The sequence below is a fragment of the Panthera pardus genome, unplaced genomic scaffold (assembly GCF_024362965.1).
Source record: "Panthera pardus isolate Hobbes unplaced genomic scaffold, ASM2436296v1 HiC_scaffold_1, whole genome shotgun sequence".
Taxonomy (NCBI): Eukaryota; Metazoa; Chordata; class Mammalia; order Carnivora; family Felidae; genus Panthera; species Panthera pardus.
In genome coordinates, this window is record NW_026526654.1 from 7,796,018 (window position 1) to 7,802,914 (window position 6,897).

The 6,897-nt window shown below is 51.7% G+C and overlaps 1 long non-coding RNA gene across 1 annotated transcript; it reads left to right on the plus strand.

Moving 5' to 3' along the window:
• Window positions 1-3,741: 3,741 nt before the first annotated feature.
• On the plus strand, window positions 3,742-5,883 carry LOC128773463 (uncharacterized). Its single transcript, XR_008417742.1, has 2 exons — window positions 3,742-3,875; window positions 5,536-5,883. It is a non-coding gene; the product is annotated as an uncharacterized LOC128773463 (long non-coding RNA).
• The last annotated feature ends 1,014 nt before the right edge of the window (window positions 5,884-6,897 follow it).

Sequence of the window (6,897 nt, forward strand, 5' to 3'; positions counted from 1 at the left end):
GCTGAGGTTTTCTGGGTGAATCCTCGGTGCCCGCCCACCCGCCCTGCTTGGTCAGACAGGCCCCTCCCAGCCTAGTGATTCTAAACCCTCAGCTCAACCTTTTACAGAACTGCATGAAAAGAGGCCTGCTGGCCTGTGTGCGAGGGGGAGATTATTGGGGTGGCTTCTTAACACTAAAGTCAACGCAGGAAGGGAACAGAATTGATGTGCATAATGGGACTCAACTTGAAGCTCAGAAACTGTGGCCCCAGAAGAAATCAAAGCTGAGGCTGAGGGCTACAAGAGAGCAGGATTGGGGCTTGACTAGTGGGTTCTCAATGTGCCATTTAATTTAAAAAAAATCAGCCCCCTGATGATACCAGCTTGCCCTTTAAGGCCAGAATTGGCTGACCTGGCAACCCAGGCACCTGTCCATCCCAGGATGTGATTTCCTGGAACAGAGGGCCTTCATTAGGGCTGCTGCCCTCTCAGACACGGGCTGGACCGTGAGGGCCTCCCCCGCGGTGCACCTGCCCACCTGGGCACCCCCGGACCGTGTGGTCCCTGCAAGAGCAGGGCATTCTTCACACTTGGCTCGGAGGGCCCCAGGGCACAACAGATGGATGACACGTTTATGGGGTCACATGTGTGCCCCTCGGCATGGGTGAGCATGGCACAGAGCAGAGCCCTCCTCCCTCCCCTCCCCATGTCCTCTCCCTTCCCATCCTCTGCACACCCCTGGTGGAGCGCTGGAGTGAGCAGGAGTTCTGAGCCCCCCCCTTGGTTTTGTTTACCCAATAAGCATACTTCCTGAAGTCCTGAAGTCATACATAGCACGGTGGATGGGGAAAGGCAGAGGCTCTGGGGTCACACCCTACCCCACACCTCACAGCAAGCCCCCACTCACTTCCAGCCTCTGCTGTCTTTTCTGGAGAGTGGGACACAGTCAGCCCCACCCTCGAACTGGGGGCATCCCGTGTACATGACAACACCAGGCACCCAGTCATTTCAGGCCCCCTGGGGCCTCCGGCTGGAAGCCAGGCTGAGGGCAGGTGGGACCTGTGGGGGCCACAGGGTCTCGGATGTGACACAGTAGCTGTCTAAAGGACCAGGCTGAGGGTATGTGTTCTAACATCCAGAAACAGGTAGCTGCCACTACCAAATTCACGAGTTAAGGTCATGTTTACTCTCTCTTGTCAATTATAATCATCCGTTTGAATAGAGGCCACCAGTTTTATTAGCGACATTTTTGGCTGTCACAGAATGGCTCTACTCCGTTCCTAAAGTGCCCGTATAAAACTGCAATTTCCCCTCTGCTCCCGCACTCGCTCTCATGCTCAGCGTCTCCTAGGAGCTCCCCATAGCCTAAGGCCTGCGCCACTCCAGGCCTAAACTGGAAAATGAGGGCTTGCCCACCTTTCCCACCTGTGCTGTGTTCCCACGGTAATGAACCAGCAGTAATCTCGAGCACCCAAGCTGTCCCCACTCCTCTGCACCTCTGTGCCATTCCTTCTGCTCTCCATCCCCTGTGCTTTGAGCCCTCAGCTCCCTTATCCACTTGTCCCTTCGAGCTGGATGGTGTCAGATGCTCACATAGTAGCCTTTGTCCAGCCCACCCTGCCTTCTTCCTGTGGATGCTCCACTTGGAGGAATCAGGGTTGGTCCAAGCCAGTCATGGCAACCACTTTTCCTGCAGCTGGTGACTGGCTGGGGAAGGGGCTCGGGACCCAGTTCTGGCCAATGAGGTATTAGAGAAAGTCTTTGGGGGCTTCTGTGAGAGATTCTCCTTCCTGAGAAGAGGTGGGCAAGGATCAAGAAGGTCCCCCCTTGCTTCCCACTTGAGTGCTAACTGTGCAGATGTGACGGCCAGAGTGGAGGCAGCCACATGGCAACCGTGAACCAGTGACACCAATATTCTGTTAATGGTAGAACGGAGAGGCAGGCGGCACCTGGGTCACTGATGACATTGTGAGCCACCAGACCACCTCTGGACCTCCCATCTCTCACATAGTCATTAAACATTCAATGTTAGATGCCTTCGTAGTTTAAGCCACTCTTGGTAGGGTTTTCTGTCACTTCAGCCAAACACATCCAACTGATACAGCCTTCTAGTGTCAGTTAAAATTTCTCTGTTCTTAACTAGTTCCCCAGCAGACTTGGGTCTCTGCCCCTGTCCCTGTACTCTACACCCATGAGCTACGGTGCTCTGTCTGTCTGGTTGGCCCATTCATGTTTGGTCTGTGAACACCTCTGGGACAAGCCTCTGCCTTTTCCTCTCTGGCCAACCTGAGCCTGCACGCAGTGGGCCTTCGGGTCACCCCAAGGACCTCACCACACCCTCTCCTCCCCCATCATGGCCAGAGCCTCCAGCCATCATGAAGCCTTCCAGTTCAGTTTGGCCCAAGCACTGCTTCCGGACCCCAAGGGCTTCGACAGCCTCTTCAGTGTAAAGCGTGAGGTCTTTTCTAAATAGAGCTTTCTAGCTGTCAGCTCCTGCCTCGTGTGTCCCTTCAAGTGCTAAGCTGTTGATTTCTTGTCAGCTCGGCCTCTCCTGTGGCAGGCACTGGAGGCCACAGTGCACAGAAAGGAGTGCACGAGTGAGACATGGAAAGTGCAGTGATGGATACATCCCATTCCAAACCGAGTGAGACTCTTGCATGTTCTGGAAAAGACCTCGGGTGTGCAAGTCGGGTGTCAGGCTCCCCAAGGCTCCAAGGAAAGAGATGTCCTCAGGCATGGTAGAAGGGTGAAGGCTCTTGGCCTCCCTTGTAACAGCTCCCAATGCAGGCTGTGAATGGGGGACTGCCCTGTGGTCACATGAGCAGGACTCTGCCAAGGAAAGCAAGGGAAAGAGAGGGATTCTAGTCCTCGGGGAACTGGGAAGGTGTGTTAGTGCTGGGGAAAGAAGTTCCCTGCCTGCCTTCAGTGCACATTGCTTTTTTGAGTCTTGTAACAGGCACATGACAGTTACCAAGTCTCACGCGCCCACAGAATGTCAGGCGTGGGGCCGGGTGCCCTGACACACGGACAGGCCATACCATGAGGCTTCTCAGGCTGCACACAGCAGAATCTGGGTGTGCAATCCGGGCTCCACACTTCCAAGCTATAGCCCAGTCACCCCCTTTCTCTGAGCCTCCGCCACGTCCTCTAAAATGGGGTCATCAGTTGCTACCTTAATAGGGTCGGTCCTATGAGGATTAATTTGGGTAATGAGACTGGCCCAGCCTATGGCAGGACGCCAACAGATACGGTTTGAATCCATTTGGATCTCCAGGTTAGACTATGGAGTTTTGCACTGTTATCTCAAAGTACCCCTTGAACCTAGTCTAAATCCATAATGTCACAATTCCAGGATGCTCCATTTAGACAACTTCAAGGAGCAATTGGAGTTGTTGTTGTTGTTGTTGTTGTTGTAGTTGTTGTTGTTGTTTGATACCCACTGAGTGACAGAAAAACCAAAGCGGCCTAAACAAGCAATCAAATGAGGCAGGAGAGAATGATTTATGTACCTAAGAAGGCTAAGGGCAGACAGTTTTAGGCAAGGCCGTACCTGGGTGCTTGATGACATCAGTAGCAATCATTTTTCCCGACCTCTTGGCCTTGCTTACTTTCCTCTGTGCTGGTATCATTCTCAGCTGTGCTTTTCTGTTAGGAAAGCAAGATGGCCCCCAACAGTCACCTTCAGCCTCCCAACAGAAAAAGAACCCCTCATTCCCTATGATTCCAGCCCTAAGGTCTGGACCCACTGGGACCTGACTGGCACATACCCAGTGCTGAGCCAATCACTGTGGCCAGGGAGGATGGCCAGATTGAGGTCGTGTGACCACACTCCCTAAGGAAACTCCTGAGCCGTTCAACCTGATTTCCAGGGTGGGAGTGAACCTGAGAGAACAGAGGTTAGTGCCCAGTTGCTGCCCTCCTCTGTGCTTAATATCCTGGGTTGCACCTGCTCTTATACTCTTCCCGCCACCCCACTGTCTTCCTGGCAGCACTTCTTCCCTTCCCCCACTGCTTTCTTCGGTACCATTTCACCCATACCAAAAAAGAACATGACTTCCTGTTTGAATTCAGGATCCGGGGCCCAAGCCCAGCTTCAAGATTTGTTTTTTTGCATCCCGGTATAATCGTTTATTGAGTCAACCAGTGTCCACTGAGTACCTACTATGTGCTCCAGTGAGTTTTCAGGGTCTAATTATTCTGGGTTTCTGGGGGCAAATCCCAGGAGCCTTCCAAGGAAATGAGTTTTGTCTGAGCAAGCATCTAGAGGCTAGCTTCCAGTCCCTCGGTGCCACCCACTGTGTGGCCCCGAGGGAAATCTTTCCCCTCTCTGGACTTGTGCTTTCTTATCTGCAAAATGAGGCACTGGGAAAGTTGAAATCCTGGAGCCCTCTCAGCTCTGACATCCTGTGTGGCTGGGTCTTAGAACAAGCCTCTCCAGCTGAGTCAGCCTGTAAGCACCATGGACAGTGACCACAACACTCCCTCTACTGCCACGGGGAGCATTGTGGTTGCTGTCCCCATGGGTGCGCTGAACTGAGTCCACAACCATACAGTTCTGTGTCTGAACCTTCCACTTCTTGGCTAATGAGAACACCCAGGGCAGAGGAAACCCCACGGCTTTCTGTGCCTGTGTGTACCCCAAGGCTCTAAATTCCTGTAAGGTGGCCTAATGGTGCTGCTACAGAAATTCTCTTTTGAGGTGTTTGTGAATCCCAAGCCCTCCCACCACTGAAAATCAAGTCTGGAACTCTGAAAAGGAGCATAGGGAGGGAGGCCACACGGAGGAGAGGAGAGGATTCTATAGAGGTTGCTATATGTCCATGGAGCCCATCCTTCCTCTGCCTCCCTGTCCCTCCCTTCTTCTTCTCTCACCCACTCCCCTTTCTCTGTTATAGCCAAAATTGGTCATAGCCCCGTGGAAGAAGAAAGATGCCTGATGTGTCAGTAGGGAGGCGAGGGATCCTTTTGAGGCATGTCCAGTGGGAGGACTTTCTTTTTCTTCCGGTTGAGTCTAGTTTCTCTTCACTCTTTGAACACTTGGAGACATGAATTAATTCCCCTGGTCACTGTGTCACTCATTTGTCAGCTCACTTGGCTGCTCACCACATCCATGTGTTCCCATCTTTATTTAGCTCAGCCTTTTTTTTTTCAAGCAAGAAGGGAGATTTCTTAGGAGAACATAGAGAGCCCAAGGACAAGTAGAGAATAGAGTAGCTGGTCCTCCCCAAAGATGGGAGCCAGCAACTGTTTAAGACATGAGAAGCCAAGCCTGTTGTATCTTTTTGCCATTCTGGTGTCACACATTCACTCACCTCTGCTCCTCTTTGTACATCACTAGACCCTTCCATCTTTTAAATCTCTTGGCTTCTCTCCATTTCCACTGCCATGACCCTAGTGTAAAGTACTATTCTTTTTTTTTTTGCCTGGGAAACTGAGGCAGCCTCCTGAATTTTCTCCCGAATCCCACTCTTGCCCATTTCCAATCTGTGTCTCTCACTACAGCCAGAGGGATTTTTAGAAATGAACAGTTTATTCAACAGATTTCACTGATCCTAGGAAAGACGTCAAAATCATAAGCACAGTGTGGAACTGGATTACCACTCCCCCACATTCGGTGCCCTGTATCGAAGTGCCCTGCTCGGTTGGAGGATTATACAGCACGGCCCATGTTGTCCTCAGGCATGGCAGAGGGGCTGCTGAACAGTGAAAACAGATGTGAGCACACACGTTAAGAACCAGTGAGTAATTTACCACTTTTCTTTTCCTTTTTCCACGACAATGGCAATATTCCAGATAGAGACAGACTGCTCTGTCAACCTGAGTCCAGAGGGGAGAGCAGACGAAGGAGAGCCACATGTGCATGTAGTCTGAGACATAAATAAACTTTATTGTAGGCCACTGAGATTTAGAGAATTGTGTGTTATGCAGCATAACCCATCCTAACCGAACAGATACGCATAATCCATGAACTCTTGCCCATCGCCCCATTGCTTTGCTGAGGCATCACTGGCCTTTCGTTCCTTACACAAGTTGCTCCCTCCCACCTTACAACATTTGTCTGTGACTCTCTCTCTCCTGGGAAAGTTCTTAACTCCCACTGTTGGGCAGTTGACAGTTACTCACCAATGAGGTCTTGGCTTCGCTGTGAAGTACTCAGGAAAGGATTGCCTGGTCTCTGTTCAGAATACCTAGAATTTACCTTCTTTGTCATTAGAGCTCTTTCACTACACTCTAAGTTTGAGGAAAACAGAGCCCAGGGATTTAGATCATGCTTCTTTGAGGCCCTACTCCACCCCCCACCAATGTGCCCGGGCCCATGCTGAGGGGCTGGAAGTAACGGGAGTACATCAGCCCTGCACCCTGCTCCCACAACCTGTCCCATGACGGGGGAGATAGGTGTGCAAGCCAGCAGCATTTGAACCCATTATGATCATTCTAGCAGGAAATTAGTGTAAAGAGGCCAGCGAGAAGGCAAGGAGACTGCCTGGAAGAGGGGGAGTCAGAGATCACTTTGAGGAGGATTTGGAGGTGTCCAGGTGGGGGCAGCTTCCTGGGAGAGTGGGCGATGGGGGGATCTGATGGAGGGATTGTAGGGCAAGAAGTGGTGCCCTGAGTTTCCAGGACTTGAAAGAGGATGAACCCAGGAGAAGTTGGAACCAGAAGTAAATATCTGGCGTCTGTGTGTATTCCTGGGAACACAAGTGAGCATTCCTGTTGGAGTGCCTTTGCAAGCTCATGGTGTTTGCTTCTTGGGGTCGAGGGATGGTGATAAAGATGACAGTGGGTTCCAAGCCCTTTCACACCGTGGATATCAGTGGCAGGCTCTGATCCGAGGGTGTGGTGGGCGTGTGTGGGCAGCTGTGTTCCCGGACACAACAGCGGGAGAGACATCTTTGTCTCCACTCTGCTCATTGAACA